This window comes from Triticum aestivum, chromosome 4A (assembly GCF_018294505.1).
Source record: "Triticum aestivum cultivar Chinese Spring chromosome 4A, IWGSC CS RefSeq v2.1, whole genome shotgun sequence".
Classification (NCBI taxonomy): domain Eukaryota; kingdom Viridiplantae; phylum Streptophyta; class Magnoliopsida; order Poales; family Poaceae; genus Triticum; species Triticum aestivum.
Genome location: NC_057803.1, coordinates 720,513,696 through 720,533,850, shown reverse-complemented (window position 1 = coordinate 720,533,850; position 20,155 = coordinate 720,513,696). Strand labels below are relative to the sequence as shown.

At 45.3% G+C, this 20,155-nt stretch overlaps 1 long non-coding RNA gene and 1 pseudogene across 1 annotated transcript; both read right to left on the bottom strand.

Annotated features, from left to right (window-relative positions):
• Positions 1-5,794: 5,794 nt before the first annotated feature.
• Positions 5,795-18,243, bottom strand: LOC123084401 (disease resistance protein PIK6-NP-like; annotated as a pseudogene).
• Positions 12,082-13,776, bottom strand: LOC123088348 (uncharacterized). Its single transcript, XR_006441853.1, has 3 exons — positions 13,061-13,776; positions 12,678-12,837; positions 12,082-12,568 (listed from the first exon to the last, which is right to left on the bottom strand). It is a non-coding gene; the product is annotated as an uncharacterized lncRNA (long non-coding RNA).
• Positions 18,244-20,155: the final 1,912 nt, after the last annotated feature.

The window sequence follows — 20,155 nt, the reverse complement described above, 5'->3', positions numbered from 1 at the left end:
TCCCGACCAAGACGAAGGAGCATGAGCTTGGTCAGTGTGCCTAGTACTTCATACTAATATCTTCATCCTTTAGATTACTAGACAATAAGTGCATTTCCACCAAATTTACCACATCCTCAAACTACTCAGGCATCTCCCCAATATCTGTGTTTTGGCAGTGAAAATATCATTTTCTATCTAGGACATATGTTCTATATATATATACTAATTTCACCGAGATAAAGATGGTGATTTGTTTCAGAGCATACGTACATAACCAACTCCACTTATGATTTTGATGGGAAACCCCGTCAACCTCATAGAAATTTACACCCAAGACATCGCAACTTGGGTTTGTTAAAACCGGGCAAAAGCAATTTGTGGTAAGAAAATAATTGTCAAGCTTAGGGGAATTTTGTGCATCATGGAGGCGACATTGCCCTGATGGGGTCGCCGTAGGGCCTCCAGTGGCCGGCGGCGACGGGGCGACCAGAGGTACCTGCTGCTGAAATGGAAACACCTTCTCATCAAAGAAAATGTGTCGGGAGGTGAATACACGATGTGAGACAGGGTCGTCGCAGCAGTAGCCTTCGGTATTAGGTGAGTAGCCGAGAAAGATGCAGGCGACGGAACGGGGTGCAAGCTTATAGGCGCAGTGGCGGCAATGCTAGGGTAGCAGAGACAGCCGAAGATGCGAAGCTCATCATAAGAGGGTGTTGTACCGAAGAGGAGGTGATGAGGTGCAAAGTTCCCGCGAGTGCGACAGGGTTGGATGTTAGTGATAAGTGATGCGATGGCGAGAGCGTTAGGCCAAAATCGCGGAGGCACATTGGCATGAAAAAGAAGGGTCCGAACGCAGTCATTAAGAGTGCGAAGGACACACTCAGCGCGACAGTTCTGCCGCGAAGTGTACGGGCATGTGAGACGAAAAGTCGTGCCATGTGTGATGAGGAGAGTACGACAGCTTAGTTGTCAAACTCCTTCCCATTGTCGGTGTGAAACGCGAGAATGGGACAACCAAACTGCGTGAAAACATAGGAGTAGAAAGCGGCGAGAGTCGAGATGACGTCCGACATACGACGTAACGGGAAGGTCCACACATAGTGAGAAAAATCATCAAGGATAACAAGATAATAAAGATAGCCCGTATTACTTATAATAGGAGAGGTTCAAACATCACTATGAATTAACTCAAATGGGTACGATGCAACATGAGAAGAAGCCCTAAACGAAAGACAAGCATGTTTGTCGAGGCGACATGCATGACACGAGTGGTCCTCGATCTTATTACACGTGAAAGAAAAACTCCAAAGTATATGACGAAGAGTGGCGGGGTTGGGATGACCCAAGCGAGCGTGCCAAACGTCCACTCCGATGGCAAGAGCGATGGGGGCGGCAGAGGTGGTGGAGGTGGTGGAGTGGACCGGGTAGAGCTCACCGGGGCTGTCACATCGGTGGAGCACCATCCGAGTATGAGTGTCCTTAAAAAAGAAACCACACTCGTCAAACTCAACGGTAACAGGATTTTCACGTGTAAAAGAACGAATGGAGACAAGATTTCTTATAAAATCATGAGAAACGAACATGTTAGATAATGACAATGGAGTATACAATTAGATGGAAAAGATGCATGTCCTATGTGAGTAATGGGAAGGGAGGAACCGTCACCGACGGTGATGCGAGTGGAAGTGTGGATGGGATAAGAGGTGTGGAGATTACCAGGATGCGCCGCCATGTGCGCGGTAGCTCTAGTGTCCATATACCAGTCGCCGCCACCAGTGTAGGTGGACGCGGAGTGCAGGGCCGCCAAGAGAGCCGGGTCCCATGGCGCCAGTGGGAGGACCGGCTACTGAGGCGGGGTCGTCAAGGGCAAGGGCCCGTAGGGCGCCGCATAGGGCTGCGGCGCGGCGTAGAACGCCTGATGGGACGGAGTCCCCGCGCTGAGGTTATCTGGGGTAGGGGCGCGTGGAACATGCATGGAGTAGGCATGGACGATGCCAGTCCAGGGGTTCTGGCCGGCGTACCACAGAGCCGGCTAGTACTTGATATGTCTCCAACGTATCTATAAATTTTGATTGTTCCATGCTATTATATTATCTGTTTTGGATGGTTAATGGGCTTTAATATGCTCTTTTATATCATTTTTGGGACTAATCTATTAACCGAAGGTCCAATGCCAGTTTCTGTTTTTTTGCCTATTTTAGAGTTTTGCAGAAAAGGAATACCAAACGGAGTCCAAACGGAATGAAACCTTTGCGATGATCTTTCTTGGACCGAAAGCAAACTAGAAGACTTGGAGATGAAGTCAGAGACGCAACGAGGCGTCCACGAGGCAGGAGGGCGCGCCCATGGGGGTAGGCGCGCCCCCACCCTCATGGGCCCCTCGTAGCTCTACCGACCTAGTTCTTTCGCCTATATATACTCTTATACCCTAAAAACATCAGGGGGAGCCACGAAACCACGTTTCCACCGTTGTAACCCTTCGTACCCGTGAGATCCCATTTTGGGGCTTTTTCCGACGATCTGCGGGAGGTGGATTCGATCATGGAGGGCTTCTACATCAGCACTATTACCTCTCCGATGAAGCGTGAGTAGTTTACCACAGACCTTCGGGTCCATAGTTATTAGCTAGATGGCTTCTTCTCTCTCTTTGGTTCTCAATACAGAGTTCTCCTCGATGTTCTTGGTGATCTATTTGATATAATATTCTTTTGCGATGTGTTTGCCAAGATCCGATGAATTGTGGATTTATGATCAAGATTATCTATAAATATTATTTGGTTCTTCTCTGAATTCTTATATGCATGATTTGATATCTTTGCAAGTCTCTTCGAATTATCGGTTTAGTTTGGCCTACTAGATTGATCTTTCTTGCCATGAGAGAAGTGCTTAGCTTTGGGTTCAATTTTGCGGTGTCCTTTCCCAGTGACATTAGGTGCAGCAAGGCACGTATTGTATTGTTGCCATCAAGGATAAAAAGATGGGGTTTATATCATATTGCTTGAGTTTATCCCTCTACATCATGTCATCTTGCTTAATGTGTTACTCCGTTCTTATGAACTTAATACTCTAGATGCAAGCTGGATGGCGGTGGATGTGTGGAGTAATAGTAGTTGATGCAGGCAGGAGTCGGTCTACTTGACACTGACGTCTTGCCTATGTTCATGATCATTGCCTTAGATGTCATCATGATTAAGCGCTTTTCTATCAATTGCTCGGCAGTAATTTGTTCACCCACCGTAATACATGTTATCTCGAGAGAAGCCACTAGTGAAACCTATGGCCCCGAGGTCTCTTTTCCATCATATTAAGTCTATTCCATATTATTGAATCTCGTTTACATCTTGCTAGTTTTCGATCTATTATTTTGCAATCTTTACTTTCCAATCTATATATCAAAAACACCAAAAATATTTACTTTATTATCTCTATCAGGTCTCACTTTTGTGAGTGATCGTGAAGGGATTGACAACCCCTTTATCGCGTTGGTTGCAAGTTCTTGATTGTTTGTGTAGGTATTCGGTGCCTTGTGCGTCGTCTCCTACTGTATTGATACATTGGTTCTAAAAAACCGAGGGAAATACTTACGCTACTTTGCTGCATCACCCTTTCCTATTCAAGGGAAAACCAACGCAAGCTCAAGAGGTAGCAGTACTGCTGCTGCTGGGGGCGGGTCGCTCCTCCCTGAGCACCGACGCCCTGCTGCTGCTTGCTTCCTCCACGGCGGCCGCCGCGGCGGCCCCCGTTAGAGGCTGGCTGGGGTGGCGGCAAGGGGGCAGCCGGCGCCTGCGGGAAGGCGGGCGTGGGCGGGAGGGCCGACGCTGGATGCGGCGGTGCCAGCGCCTGGCCCCCGCTGGTGTCGGCGACGAGAGCGGTGTGGGTCGCCCGAGTCTAGGCTATCTTCATCCGTCGCTCCTCCAGCTTGAGGTACGCCACCAGCTGAGCGAAGGTAGGATCCGGGATGAGGGTGAGGTTGGAGGCGGCGTTCCCAAAGTCTTCATTGAGGCCGGCGGTGAGGGTGCTGATGAGGAGCTCGTCGCCAACCGTCTCGCCGGGATCGCGGAGCTTGCCGGAAAGCTTTTTGAGGCGCATGCAAAAATCATCGATGGACGAGTCAAGCTGCTGGCACCCATAAAAGTCGCCGTGGAGAAAGACCTTGCGCTGTAGTTTGTTGTCGGTGAAGAGGTCGTTGAGCTTGGTCGAGACGGCGTAGGGGTCGTCATCATCATCCACCACCGTGTGGAAGAGGTCGCTGGAGATAGTGAGGTAGAACCAGCAGATGATGGTGGAGTCGAGGATCATCCACTCCTCATCGTGAATCATGAGGCTCGAGTCCACGGTGCCGTTGACGTGGTCGTGGAGTAGGTACTCCCGAAACACCAAGGAGAAGTACCACTTCCAAGCGGAGTAGGACGAGGTGGATTGATCAACCTTCACTGGAACACGCTCATGGATCTTGAGATCATGGACGAAGGGTGACGTCGGGACCGGCGAAGGGGTTTGAAACGGTGAAGGAAGAGGAGCTCATGGCGCGGCGTGGGAGGCGGAGACGGCGTGGGTTAGGGTTAGGGTTTGAGGCGGCTCGGGTGAGGTGGTGCGGGTGAGGAGGCAGCGCGGGTGGGAAGGTGGCACGGGTGGGAAGGCGGCGCGGGTTGGGAGGAGGCGCGGGTGGGAAGGCGGCGCGGGTGGGAAGGCGGCACGGGTTGGGAGGCGGTGCAGGTGTGGAAGCGGGAGAGCAGTGGCAACAGGCGGCAGCGGCGGCTTCAGTTGGCGGCGGCATGAGGTGGCAGGGCAGTGGCGATCGGCGGCGGTGGCGACATCGGTCGGTGGCGGCGGCGAGTTGGAAGACGGCAGCGGCTAGGGTTAGGTCGACTGACCTGCGATAGATACCATGTAGAACAAGAAGTAGAGCCTGTGCAAACACAATGCATTGATCGGTGCACCAGGCACGTATATATGAGTACAGAGGGGGGCCACAACCTCAACTATACAGATAAACTAGGAGATGGGCCCAAGACACAATATACATGTACACATATATTCAACAACGCTATAAGCATGAAGGCGAGGCGAAGGCGCGCCACAATCATTGCCCCACACTTGCCAGAGCCAGACAGAACTTGTTGTAGTAGACAATCGGAAAGTCGTCGAGTAAAGGCCATGTAGGACTAGTGCACCAGAACATCAACCTCAAGACACACGAACACAGGCATAACTATGACCAGATCCAAGCAAATCCACCAAGGACAGATCCCCGGGGACACATCTCCACACGCTCGTCAATGATGCTAGATGCGCCATCCAGACTCAAGATGGGGGCTAGGCGGGGAGAATCTTATTCCAACTTTAGCGAGCCATCGCGTCTCGTCTTGCTGAATAGGACACAAACCGTAATAAAAGTCTTAGAAACGTCTAAAAACAGAGTCCTCCAAGCCGCAATGACAGGGATCCACGAGGCCGCCGTGACCCTAAGATCACCAGAGACGAGGCGGACCGGTGACCGTGCCAACGGAAGACAGAGAAACTTTAGTCTTTTTTGACGGGAGGAGGCGGCTTCACCGTACTGGAAGCTGTCCGCGTTCCCATACACATATCAATCAAAGATTGGTCATTGGACCACACATCATCTGATTGCTCAATTTAGCTGCAGCCTCCCGGTTGATGAAAGTGCCGACAATTGAAATGAGGAAACATGGTCACGAATTACGAATGGAAAACACAGCTCCTCCCAAAATAAAACTACAGAATTTTGTGGATACCATTGCAAGGTGAAACCAATGGAAATCGCATAGTTAATGGCATATAAAGCAGGTGTGTAATTTCATCACCTTTAATTTCTGGAACATGGATAAAAACACAAGAGAGAGCAATTAATTCAACGACTCAAATTTACGGAACATGAATGACAACAAATGTAATCTTCATTGTTTCTCTACAAACAAGAGAAGATATAGTGGCCGCGACAAATGGGGAGTACCTAATCGTCTCCAAAAAAACAGAGGAAGTGCTACTTAACAAAGTGTGTCTATATTCACAACTGACTGCACGTCTCCACATCAGGTTGATCCATTCCATTGTGCTCCCCAAGAACCGATTGTCATCTCGGCCACCAGTTGCCACTTGTGAACCCTTTGTGAGATCTCAAAATGGCGTCGTATCATACGTTTCGTCTCCTCTGTTACACTGGGACTCCCAAGATCACTGCAGTACTCTGACTTCGGCAGCGCAGGAACATCAGTTTGTATATCAGCTTCACTTTGCGGCATACAAAGGCCACCACCGTCGGACTTGGAAAGCTGACGGTGATGAACAATTGCAAACATGACAACATCTGCATCTTAATTAGTACCAGCATCCCGCGTGCATTGTACTTTCCGCGTCTTCTCCCCACCCATCTGAAATACCTATATACAGAGCATTCATTAGTTTGTTTTATTTCATCAGCGGGTGACCTGACAACTACTCCCTGTTTTTCTAAATATAAGCCCTTTTAGATATTCTAATACGGACTATATACGGATGCATATAGACATATTTTAGAGTGTAGATTCACTCTTGCTCAATATGTAGTCCATATCGAAATCTTTAAGATGCCTTGTACTCCCTCCGTTCCTAAATGTAAGTCTTTCTAGATATTTCACTATGAACTACATACGGATGTATATAGACATAGTTTAAAGTGTAGATTCACTCATTTTGCTCCGTATGTAGTCTCTTATTGAAATCTCTAAAAAGACTTATATTTAGGAACGGAGGGAGTATTTAGGAACGGAGAGAGTATAAGAAAAGAGTTGGTGCTTGTCGAACTTACCAGTTATCAGGATGACGACTTCATGGTCCGACACCCCAGACTATCTCTCTCGTGGCAAAGGAATCCCATGCTTCCAACTTCACTCGAGATCGTTAAGTGTCCTTGGCAGCACAGGATGGTTCACTTCAGGTCGAGGAGCAGCCAGAGTTGCTCCAGTTCCTCCTAGATATCAAGATTTCTGACATTTTAAAATGGTACCTTTCTGAACAGTGAACACTAAAGGAGGTATTTATCTTCAACAAATAAGCAGTATGTGTTTTTCTTCTACGAAATAAACCCTCCAATCCTAAATATAAGTCTTTCTAGAGATTTCAATATGAACTACATACGGATGTATATGGACATAGTTTAAAGTGTACATTCACTAATTATATTAGTTTCTCTAAAAAGAATTATATTTAGGAACGGAGGGAGTAGAATTATATTTAGTATCTCTAAAGCTGGAACTGATGAGTGAGGACATTAAATTGTACTACCAGACTTTGGAAGAACCGAATAAAAGATGGTTAGGTTCAATTGTAAATTCAATAGCACAGTTGGTGTGCATGAAGGAATGTCTGAAAAGCATTGCAAGAAATCAGAAGGGACCAAACAAGTCACACGTGGTTTGAGTTGTACCAACAGGGTGTAGAAGATGGTGGCAATATTCCAAGAGGAAGCAGCAAAATGGAAACGAGCAACACCTCCTGTTAGAAACCAAACCGAATCAAGTCAAATAGTATGGACTAGCACTGCCTGAAATCAGAGGAAAGGAAATAAACGAATGGAAATTCTATGTGCACATACCAGCGAAACTTGGAAAATCAGCACCAGGAGCAATAGGAGCAGAAGTATCTGTCGACCATCAGGCATCGTCATCATCGTCGTCGGAATTGCAGGAGCAGAAATCATCGTCATCGAGGTCTCCTTTGACACGGTCGAGGCTGCTAAAACAACAACAAAGGGATAGCATTAGTATGTTCAGTTGTGAAAAGTGTGTATAGGACATCATCGGTTCAGTTGATAATTAGCTACTGCCACCGCACAAAAGAGAAATTAGCTTACCTGTCGCTCCGTGCCGTCATGACCACCACCTGCGAGGAGCTTTCTCCCACTTCTAAAAGCTCTCGAAGTGGAGATGATTCCTCCGACGATGATAATTCTGTGATGATGTCCTCCAGGTCATGGTCCCTCCTGCCTTCAGATAGTCGCAGCATGGGATGGTTGGGGTGCGCATCTACCTCATTTTGCAGCGCATAAAGCCTCACCACTTTAACGGCGTAACCAAGTGAAATCTCCTTGAGTCTTGGAAGGTACTTGATACCAATAATCCCTGATTCCAACCTGCAAAGGCCGAATTCCATCTTTTCCAAGTGGGGCGAGGTGCCCTCCTCAAATCTCACCTCTCTCAGTCCACTACTTCCATAAAAATCCAGTTTCCTGAGACATATGAATGCTCCACATGCGAAGACTAGCTTCTCTCCAGCATAAGCATTCCGATGAAGACCAATGTGCATGAGGCTGGGCAGTGTCCCTAGCAATTCCATGGTTTTATCTCCCTTCAGTTGGCTTCCCACTAGGTAAATCTTCACCAAATGCATCAAACTTCCAAACCAGTCTGGCACCTCTCCAAGACATCCAACCAACTTAAGGGAGCTCAGGAGGGGCGGAGGAGATGAACCATAATGCATCCACTCAAGAGAGCTTCCGCCAGCATCTACACCAAGAGAAGAGAGGGAAGATAGCTTCTCAATGGCTGCACAAAGTATCTTACATTTTTGCTTGGATGCCCGTGCTATTACCACACTTAGTTTCCTTAGCTGCATAAGCTCCCCCAGCTCTTTAATTGCTCTTCTACTAGTTCTTCTGATGTCAACAACATCTAAGGTCCGTAACTCTTGCAACTCACCGATCCCTCTTGGCACCCTCAGACCTCTTGACTCAGCTCGGATACCAGATTTACCAGAAAGTGTGAATACCATGGGCAGGCACAATATGTGCGCCAAGCCTTCCTGTGGACCATCTAGATCAATTTTTCCGCTGCTACAACGGAGACTAATGAGACTATGCAGTTTACTAATCTCAGTGGGTAATGATGTGATGGAACTGTTTCTTGCATCCAAATATTGTAAGCCATGTAGTTTCCCTATGGATCCTGGAAGTGCACAGATATCTGAATGTCCTCGAACATTCAGATATTTCAAGCGGCGCAACAACCCTATGTTGTTGATATCTTTCTGCGTGATACTGCATCGTGCATCTTGAAGATCCAAGACACTTAGCATCCTCAGGTAGGCTGAACATACTGGCTCCATGGGAAGCATGCCAAACAAAGTAAAGGATCGAACATGACTCCAATCCATGCTAATATTCGGGCAATTCAGACCATGGTGTACTACATGGTGAAAGTTTTCCTCTGGTGCTCTTCTTACAATATCACTTGTAAGGTATACAAAATTTTCATCTCTTGAAATGGATTCCAAGATATCAGAGATGACACCATGGACTCGACAACTCTTAACCCTTCCTTCTACATTTACTCTTGACGGTTGAATTGTACCTCTATTAACTAAATCATAAAAATAGCTCATCGCGACAGCCTCAATGTCCATTCCAACCCTAGATGTAACAAATCCCTCTGTTATCCATCTATTTATCAAATGCCTTATTTGGATCTCAACATTCCTGGGGAAGATGCTTAGGTATAGGAAACATGGCTTAAGATGAGAAGGCAAGTGGTTGTAGCTCAGGATAATCATCTTCTTTATTGCTTCAAGGCTTTGGTTGCTCTCTAGCTCCAAGGGGAGCTGGTTATAAATACTTTGCCACTCACTAGCCACTATGGTGGAAAGCATGCCTCCTAGTGTGAGTACAACTAGGGGTAACCGTCCAGATTTTTTAACTATCTTAATAACTATTTCCCTCATGTCCTTATCATTTTTCATGTCTTCCTCACTTCTCCTCATCTTCCTTAGCAGTAACCTCATGGCATCAATTGTTCCTAGGGATTGATGGTGGTAGATAAGTGATCTGGAAGATTCCAAATTACACTTCTCGGCTAAGTCAACATCTTGTGTCGTTACTATTATCCGGCTACCTTTGTTGTTACTAAGAGGAAAAACAATAGATTTGATCCAAATCCAATCATCTATGTTCCATAAGTCATCAAGAACAACAAAGTACCTCTTCTCAAGTAGCTCTATCCTCAGGTAATGGGCGAGGTCCTCTTCTCGCATCACCTTCCCTTCAAGTTGCTTCATCAATGCTTCATCACTGAAAAGTTTTTTGATCATATCTTTAAGAAGCTCAATCTGCAAAATGACTGCGAGACTGTGATCCAAGCACATGAAGAAAATTTCTTCGCAATATCACTTTGATAGACCTTGGTTGCAAGAGTAGTCTTGCCTACTCCACACATGCCAACAGCACATATCACATTGGCTGGACCATGTTTGGCGTTGACATCCATCAGCATAATCAACTCCTGTTTAGGCTTTGAAAAGCCCACAAGTTCCGCTTCATCAAGACTATGGGAATAACTATGGATGCCTTCCATGTCAGAACTGGCCTTATCCTTGTAAAATCTCCTGTCATCCATGCTGCTAGGGGTAACGGGCTTCATTAAATGACTGTAGCGTTGGATCCTGTTACTTACTTCTCCAACTCTTACTTTCAGGCTGTGAATCTGGACAGCAATTTGATGGCGGTCTCTAAGCTTCGTCAGCCGTTGCAAGCAACCTGGGTGTCCCAAATTAAACTGGAACTCATCCAAGCAATGTTTAATGTCATAGGATAGGTCCTCTACTTGCTCCGCCCAAACTTTGACAAGCTCATATCTATCCTTCATCCTTTCAGCAGTTCTCAAGAAAGCTTGCATTATTCTTAGCTCGTCTTTGATGTACCTGTAGTTAATTAGATCAGAAACGAAATTGATGGTCACGGTTTAATTTGTCCCATGCTTATGTATGTCTTACCATATTTCTGGCATATTTGTTAAATGCTTTTCAAAAGAAGAAGTGGGCAGCATAAAATTAAGGCCTCAGCAAAAGATGAATTTAATGGATAATAAAAAATTGCAAAGAGAAACGAGTAATTGATCCTTACCATATTTCATTCCTCACTCCCATGAGCAATGCCATCTCATCCATGGCCTCGGAGGCCGCCTTGTTTACGGCACTCCCCACCAGGGATCGCGCGACGCTTAGCGCCATCTTATTTTCTCCCCTTTCCACGACAAGCTCTTGAAGCTCTCGTTATACAGTATTCAACGCTGGCTCACTGTGTTGGATCTTTTCAGTGCTGGTAAAGGAAATACAGATTAATTATACTAGACTAGAAATCAAATTAAACATGCACAACAGAGAGTTAAGAAATGACAAAAATACCAGTATATGGAATATCGATCGGCTGCCCCTTCCTATTCCGGGCGCTAGAAACTGAGCTCCTTCACCATGTCAAAATACTTTTAAGGACTTTGCTTTCATGTCGTTTAATGGTAGAATAGGTCAGAGAAAGTTGGACGCTCATGTAAATCGACCGGCTGGTGTAGCTTGCAGGTTGCCGTCTGCCGTGTATATATAGCTATTAGGTGGAACAACAATTATTTGCAACTATCACACCAGCTCTGGTAGGAGTTGGGGTCTAGTTATAGCAGCTGGTTGATTGACCGAGTCCTTGCTGTGAACCAAGTTGCTTCAATAATACACACGTCCTAATCCAATGCAGTTAATGCGCTTGGAATTCTCGCACGAAAAGACGAAGAAAAATTGGAGCTTGGACAGCAACACACTAGCCATGTGCAATTGGTTCCTAGTGAAAGTATTTATGTTTTAAAATGTTTCAAGGAATTATCGTGGCCCTTATTTTCCTTGTGAAATATCCGATCATCTTCCCCTGTGGACCAGACCAAGGGGAGCCAAGCAACTTATCTTGACTTTTGGGGACCAAACAATAATAATGGTATTTTGGAAATTAGATGGCAAAAATAAATACAGATATTTTGGGAGCAGCAAAACAAGAATAGTCTTCTCCAAAAAACAAAAAACAAAAAACAGAGTAGGGGGTACAGCAAACAAAGGAAGTCTGTACTGACAACTGCACGCCTTTGCAGAGAATTGACCCTCACCTGAAGCCCCCAAGTCACTTGCAGTCATACAGTAAGTTACAACACCATCGTAACAGTCCGTGAAGATGTCCTCCCGCAAAAATCAATGGCATAGCCTGAGTAACAGACTTGGCAACATCCCATACTGAATCTCAACCAACTTGTTGTCGAATCTAGTCCCACTCTATCAAATCGTTGACAGAGAAACGAGGAAACTGCAATTTAATTGCAAAGTGAAACCAGCGAAAACCACAAAGCCGATGGTATGTTGATATAATGTTACATGTGGAAAACAGAACAGTCATATCCGGCTACTGAACAACAGCACAAGTTCCATTGGCTTGCACAGTAGCATGTCTTCCTGTTCTTCAGTTACAAGGAATTACAGAATATACTGGCAGCAATATATTGATAATTGTACATAGCACAAGCAGATCATGCGATGGCCCAGTGAATGGTGCAAAATGCAGCCACCTCATGTTCTACAAACTGGAAGATTTTAGGCTCCAAGAAAATAGAATTTGGCATGAACTCGATCAGTTCCATGGGGAAGAACTAACATCATCTAGGAATGGGAACCAGGGCCAACCAGCAAGTGTCACATGTAAACCCTGGATTGGTGGCGTCGCAGCCGTGGAAATGATGTTGTAGCTTGTTCCAAGATCGTTGGAACATTGAAAGGTCAGTGACGAATCCTGCACGAAAGACAACACATGTGTTGGTGTCATCGTCAGTGAATTCTTTGTATGGCTTCATCAACTGATTAAACAGTATAGCATTGACGTCAGAAAAGAAAAAGCATACCAAAAAGTCCGTACATCTATAACACGGAGAAACCATCTGGTTTCTCTTGCACTGGACGAATCTAATTAGTGGTGCATCTTCTCTAGTCTGGTGTCATTGCAGCTTAGAGGTGCGTCTTCTGTACTTTATTGAATATTCCTCTACTTCTGCACAGTTCAATCTGATAACATTCAGAACATTAGATTATTTTGCGCATGTTAGATGTCCAACTCTGTCATGTAGGGGAAGCTTAAGGAAGGCATTGATATAAACAGAGGTGTAAATATATATGTCCATAAGCTGAAAACATTGCGAGGAATTGTTAGTACAGAGCATGTAAAAATTCTCAAAATCTAACATGATGACCACAAAAGAAATGAGACGCTGGATGTTGCTGAACTTACCATTTTATCAGTATGATCCCTTCAGACATGACACTTGTGATTGTTGAGGCATTGGGAACTCAAAGGGGATCCCTCTGCTTCCAGCTCCACTTCAGATCCCAACATCATGGTCAGTACTCGAGTCTTGCTCCATCCACAACAGGAAATGGTTGGGCTGTTCACTCACTTCAACTTCATAGGTGCCATTCTACAGTCTCATTGTTGCTCCAGCTTGAACAGAAAAAATCCTGGACCCCGTCCCAAGATTCTTGGAATACATTTTCTTGTTTCAGAATATTAATTATGCAAAGCTCAAGCTGAAAATGTCTAATGTTTACCATGCAAAATGAGTTTTAAGATATTCTATCTGTCGTGCAACTGGATGAATTTAACAGTAAAATGGAATGCTAACTCTACCAAGCTACCAAATATACGAATTCTGCTACGACAGACATTGTGGCAAACAAAAACACTTCAAAGAAGATAGAGTAACAAAAATTGCTGAAAATCAGATGGAATTAAAAAATGCAGAGGGAGAACTGAGCTAGCTATACTGGCAGCATGGCGGAGGCTCCGAGGCCAGCACCAGGTAGAGGTGAAAATCGGAGCCAGTTGGAAACGACCAGCTAGCATCAGCATGAATTGTAAGTGTACAACACATCATCTTGGCTGTTAAACAACGAGACAGAGAGATTAACTGTAAACGCATACAGTAGCAACTAGCACCTCATCTGATAGCGACTAGTACTGGAGGAAACAGATGTTCACTGACCTGTTTATGCTCTTCATCGGCCTGAGGATGACCACCTGTGAGGAGCTCTCCCCTGCTTCTGCAGGCCCTGTTGATTGTTCCACTCGTACAGTATTGGATTCTTCTACGATGTCTCCCAGGTCCCAGCCCTAGTCATGGCGGCTCCGGACGTTAGCTAGCCGCAACACTGGACTGTTGGGGTGCGCGTCCACCTCCTGGTCGACAGTGGGATGAATAATTACTGCAGGTTGGTGGTGCTCCTGGGAGCCCTGCTGAATCCGAATGCGCTACACAGAGCACTAGCTTATTTGGACAACTTGAGATGTGAAACTCTGTCAGCAGGTAGAAAATTAAGGAAGTCTTTGCTACAAACAGGGGTAGGTGCGAAATATATGTCTTCACAAGCTGAATACAATGTGAGCGTGCACAGCTTTAGAATTAGTGCACGTGGGCACATACTGAAAGGAACAATATAGTAAGAAATCTGATCAACTAAATTTGGGAGAAACAGAGGAAGATTTGAGCTGTACCTGCAGGAGGCTTGCTCCGATTAGCCCGAGTTGTAAGTGTAAAGCAGATCATCTTGGCTGTTACACACACACACACACACAAAAAAAAGAGGAACTCTGTGAGCGTACGGTAGTAGTACAAATTAATTAGCAGATCTCACTCCGTAGCTGCTACGTACTACTGGTTAAAGGAAATAGAAGCAATTAGCTGACCTGACGTTTGTCGACGCCATGGCCACCGCCTAGGACAGTGAGCTCTCTCCTGCATCTGCAGGCTCGGGATGGGGAGATGACGATTCACCCGTTGCTTCTCCCAGTTCAACGGCGGTGCCTACCAGGTCGTGGTATCTTCTGTCCGTCTGCAGTCGCAGCACGGGAATGTTGGGGTGTGCGTCCACTTCACTTTGCAGCATAGCAAGCTTCGCCACTCGACCAAAGGGACCAAGTGAGATCTCCTTGAGCTTTGGAAGCTGGTGGACTCCAATAATTCCTGATGCCAGATTGCACCAACTGATATCTATCATTGCCAGCTGGGGTGAGGTGCCATCCTCAAATCTCACCTCTCTCAGCTGCTGCAGACCCCGAATATGAAGCTTCTTGAGATTTCGGAATGCTTCTGTTTTGAACACTAACTTCTCCCCAATATAAGAGCCGATTTCAAGACGAAGGTGCATGAGGTTGGGTAGTGGCCCTAGTATTTCCGTGGTTTTGCCTTGTTCCTTTATTACGCTGCCCTTTAAGCAAAGCTTGACCAAATGCATCAGACTGCCAACCCAGCCAGGAATCTCTTCAAGGCATCCATACAACTTCAGACTCCTCAACGGGGGAGGAGGAGAGGAAACAACATGCAGCCACTCGAGTGAACCGTCCACTTCAAGAGAGCCGAGGGAAGTGAGCTTCTGAATGGCATCACAGAGTACCTTGCATTTTTGCTTGGTCGCTCCTTTTGTTACCACAGTTAGTTTTCTCAGCTGCACAAGCTCACCTAGCTCTTTAATTGCTTTGCGACTAGTTTTGCTGATGTCCACAGCCTCTAGTATCTGCAGCTCTTTCAGCTTGCCGATTCCTTTTGGCACCCTCACACCTTCTGACTCGGACCAATGGCTAGACCAGGCCATGTGTAGCTCAGCAACTAACCTGTCGCGCTCATTAGGATCTGCCAAAGGTGTAAACAGTATGGGCCAACAAAATGTGCTCAACAAGCATACCGTGGGGTCATTCAGGTCAAAGTATTCATAGGAATTATTTCTGGTACAACGGAGACTGTGTAGATTCTTGAGTTTACAAATCTCAATTGGCAGTTCTGTAATACAACTGTCTCTAATGTTCAAAGTGCGCAAACCTTGTAATCTCCCTATGGATCTAGGAAGTCTATAAATATGTGAATATCTTCGAGGATAAGAAAAATTCAGATACTTCAAGTGGCGAAACAATCCTATGTTGCTGATATCCTTTTGTGTGACTTGAAACTGTGCATTCTCTAAATCCAAGGCCCGGAGCATTCTCATGTCAGGTGAACAAACTGAAGGTGATGGACCCAATGATCTCTCACCAAACATAGTTACTGACCGGACGTGGCTCCAATCCATATCTGTCTTCTGGCACATGCTACCATGGTATGCTACATGTCGGAAGGTCTCCTCCACAGCACCAGTTACATTATTTCCCGCCACATGCACAAAATTTTCCTCTCTAGAAACTGAGATCATGACATCACGCACAATATCATGGATTCGACAACTCTTAACGTTTCCTTCAATGTTCACCCTAAAAGATTGAATCATGCTACGGTTGACTAGCTCATTAAAGTAGTTGTTTCCCACATCCTCAATGCTCACCCCAACCCTGGCTCTAACAAACCCCTCGGCTATCCATCTCTCCACCAAAGGTCTCCTTTTGATTACAAAATCCTCAGGAAAGATGCTTAGATACAATAAGCATGACTTGAGATGAGATGGCAAGTGGTTGTAGCTTAGAGTAACTACCCTCCTCATTGCTTCAAGGCTAGGGTTGACCTCGAGCTCTAAGGGGATTTGTTTATAGATACTCTCCCACTCTGTTACCTTTTTGGTGGCAAGCATGCCTCCTATAGTGAGTAAAGCGAGCGGTAGACCACCACACTTATTCACAATTTTGTTGGCCATGTTCTTCATATCCTTATCATTTTCCATGTCTTGATGTGTTTTCCGACTCTTTATTAGTAGCAAATTTGTAGCATCATCTGGTTGCAAGTACTTGAGGTGATAGAGAAGCGATTCAGTGGTGCACTCCTTAGCCAAGCCATGATCTCGTGTTGTTACTATTATACGACTACCTTTATTGTTTTTACTAGGAATAGCAATATCTTCGATCCACCTCCAAGCATCTATGGTCCACAAGTCATCAAGAACAATGAAGTACCTCTTATCCACTAGCTTTTCTCTCAGGTAGCTACCGAGATTGTCTACTTGCACCGCCTTCCCTTCAAGTTCCTTCAAGCAAATCTTCAATGAATCACCACCCAATAGCTGCCTAATCATGTCCTTGAGCATCTCTATTTTGTAAAACGACTGTGAGACTGTGAGCCAAGCACAACAAGAAAAATTATTAATGGTGTCTTTTTTACTTTCATATGCCTTCCTAGCAAGAGTAGTCTTGCCTAAACCACCCATGCCAACGATACATATCACCTTCCGAAGACCATCTCTGGAGCGAACATCCACCATATTAATCAACTCCTGTTTAGGCTTAGCAAAGCCCACAAGCTCTGCTTCATCAATGTTGCTAGCTGAGTGGCTGCGAATGTCTTCCATGTAGGAATTCACCTCGTCAATACTGCTAGAGGCATCTGTGGTGATCAAGTTATAGCGTGTGTTCCTGTTGCTCACTTCTTCAACCCTTGCTTTGAGAGCATGGATTTGGCTGGCAATGCGATGGCGGTCTTTTAGCTTAAGCAGTCGTTGAGACCGGCTCTGGCTTCCCACATGCACCATGAATTCAGCAAGGCAATCCTCAATACCGTAGGCAAGGTCCCTTACTTGCTTGGCCCACACCTGCAATACCATACTTTTGTTCTTCGTCGCTTCAACAGACAGAAGGAATGCATGCATGGTCTCTAGCTCATCTTTGATGAACCTTCAAAGCACATTTTATTAGAGCTAATTCTTGGTGTCAGGATCGTGGAATGCAGGAGTGCATAGGGAAGTTTGTGAAGTCTATATACAAAAGGATTGACAAATATTTCCATCGGGAGGGAAGAATGAGAGCACATTAGAAACAAAGATTCATAAGATTTTGTTTTTGGAACAGAGGAAACGAGCACCTTTCATTAATTAAGGAGAAGCTATTACCGAGCTATCACCCCGACGAGCCCATCATAAAGCGAGAAATACAAAGCAATCACTCTCACGGCATAATGAACCCAGATTCATATATTTCTCATTGGTGAGTTGCATTTGATTGATCATATCTCAGTCTAACAAACAAGACTGGATGAACAGGGAATGAGAACATGCATGTCATGGAAAACAAATTCCATCCTAAGATAGGTGTGTCTGTTTTATGACAAGTATTTGACCAAAATTAAACTATCGGTATGTAATTCATGTCAAACAAGAATAAGTACACGCGAGTACTTTGGAAAATGGATATAACGATGCCATCAGATTCTCTTCACATAGATTATACATACCAGATGTCTTTGCGGACGCCAATGAGGAGGCTCATCTCGGCAGCAGCGGCAGAGGCGGCCACGCTGATGGCGCCCATCAGCATGGACCTTGCCATGCTCACCACCGTCCCCGACATCTCTGGCCGGTTCTTCTTCTCTTCTCTTTCTCGATTTACAAACGCTCTCTTTGCTCAAGTAGTTACAACAACAAGTATTGATTTGCAGCTCACACAGGTAGGTTGAGGCGTTTATGTAGCTGATCCACCAAAAGCCCAGAAGCCCTGCCTGTGGACCGGGTCCTCTTAACGTAGCACTCTAGTAATAATGAATGAGCCTGTTCAATAATACACATATCCTAATCCCACTTAATGCAGGAAGGGCCCTTGGACCGCAACATACCAGCGACCTATGTTTTCTTTTTCCGTCCGAAATTATTTCGTTGAATTATCATGGCTCATGTTGCCCTGCGTGTCTACATACTGTATATGCCCCACGCGAAAATAAGGACACATATAAATACACCAAAGCTGTCAAGCAAATACGTACGCGTACCAGCCGATGATGACATATTAAACAGCAAATATGAGCTTGTTATCCTACGTGGAGCCAATTAACATGACCTTATCTTATTAGAATAAAACAATGATTACTTCTGTTTTTCGGTTATTTTTTCTATTTTTGCGAGAAACTTTCAATCTATTTATCTTTAATCATGTCAATTCAAAGAATAACAGAGGTAATAAAAAATACAACCATGTCCGTGGACAACCTAGCAACAACTACAAGCACTAGAGTGAGCCGAAGGCGCGCCGCCGTCATCACCCCTCCTTCACCGGAGCCGGGCAAACCTAGTTGTAGTAGACAGTCGGGAAGTCGTCGTGCTAAGGCCCCATAGGACCAGTGCGCCAGAATAGCAACCATCGCCGATGACGAAAGTTGTAGGTCAGAAGGATCAAACCTCTAAACACCTAAACGAAGACGAATGAAAACCGTATCCAAATAGATCCAGCGAAAACCAGCACCGACCGAATCCCATAAGATCCGACAGAGAAAAATCTCCACACGCCCTATGACGATGCTAGACGCACTATCGGGGCGGGGATAGAACATGGACACAATAGTAGAAAACAAATGGAGAAAAAAAATAAAAATAGCGATAGAAAATCAACAAAATGAAAATAAAAAATGAATAAACGGAAAGCAAAAAAAACTAATAAAATCATAAAAAGAGGGACCGGTCAAGGCTAGTAGAGAGCAAGATGAAGAAAATTGAGCTACGGCAAACGAGCGACCGTACATACAACGACCGAGGAGAGATGCGTACAGCCACAACCGAGCGAGCATGCGGCATTGCTAAAGGCGAAAGCTATATCCGCCTCGTTGGCGAGATATAGCTCTGGTGCTCTCCTAGGGCGACCTGGCTTCCTCTGTCAATCTGACACATTGATTCCAGCGAGATGAAAAAATGGGTGGCAATCTCGGGGTTGAGGAGTCTTAGTGGCAAAAAATTGATCCAATTTTTAGAATGTGAAATTCGTCGCCTTTCCAATTTGTCTAACTACGTAGCTTCCTTGCAGTAGATAGTGGCCACTACCATGTACCAGCCTCTCCATTGCAGCTGTGCTTATCTCAGTGTTGCCGCTACCTTTCCTCCTCCAGAACACTTGAACTACACTTATCCATACGTCCCATATAATTTTTCAAGATGATGTATTTCCAAATGCCTCCCATTCATATTTCTCCATTGATTGCATTCATCCAACCTATTGTTTTTTATTTCACTGCTCTCCCGATTTGGATCCTCGACTCCATATGTGTTCGTTCGGCTGCTAGGACTATCCTGATAACGTGAAGGCCACAGAAAGACCACAAAGAGTAGTGTGTCTTTTATAGACTGGTGAAGGTTGGTGAGCACATTATCTATTTCACTCATTTTCTGAATTTGAGTCGTACTTGAGCCTTAATTGCGCTTTCTCGAAAGAGGGCTGGCTACATGTGTGCTCTGCCACCACTTCTCTGTCTCACCCTGGCCTCTACACTCAACACCGAGTTGCCAAGCTTGTGGGAGACGGGCATACACTGGAAACAAAAGTAATGTTCATTGTTATAGCGTCATATACCATCTGAAATTTGTGGAAGGAGTGAGCTGTCCTTCAAGATCCCAATTGACATGTCATCTTTGATTACATGAAAAATGTGGCCTACAA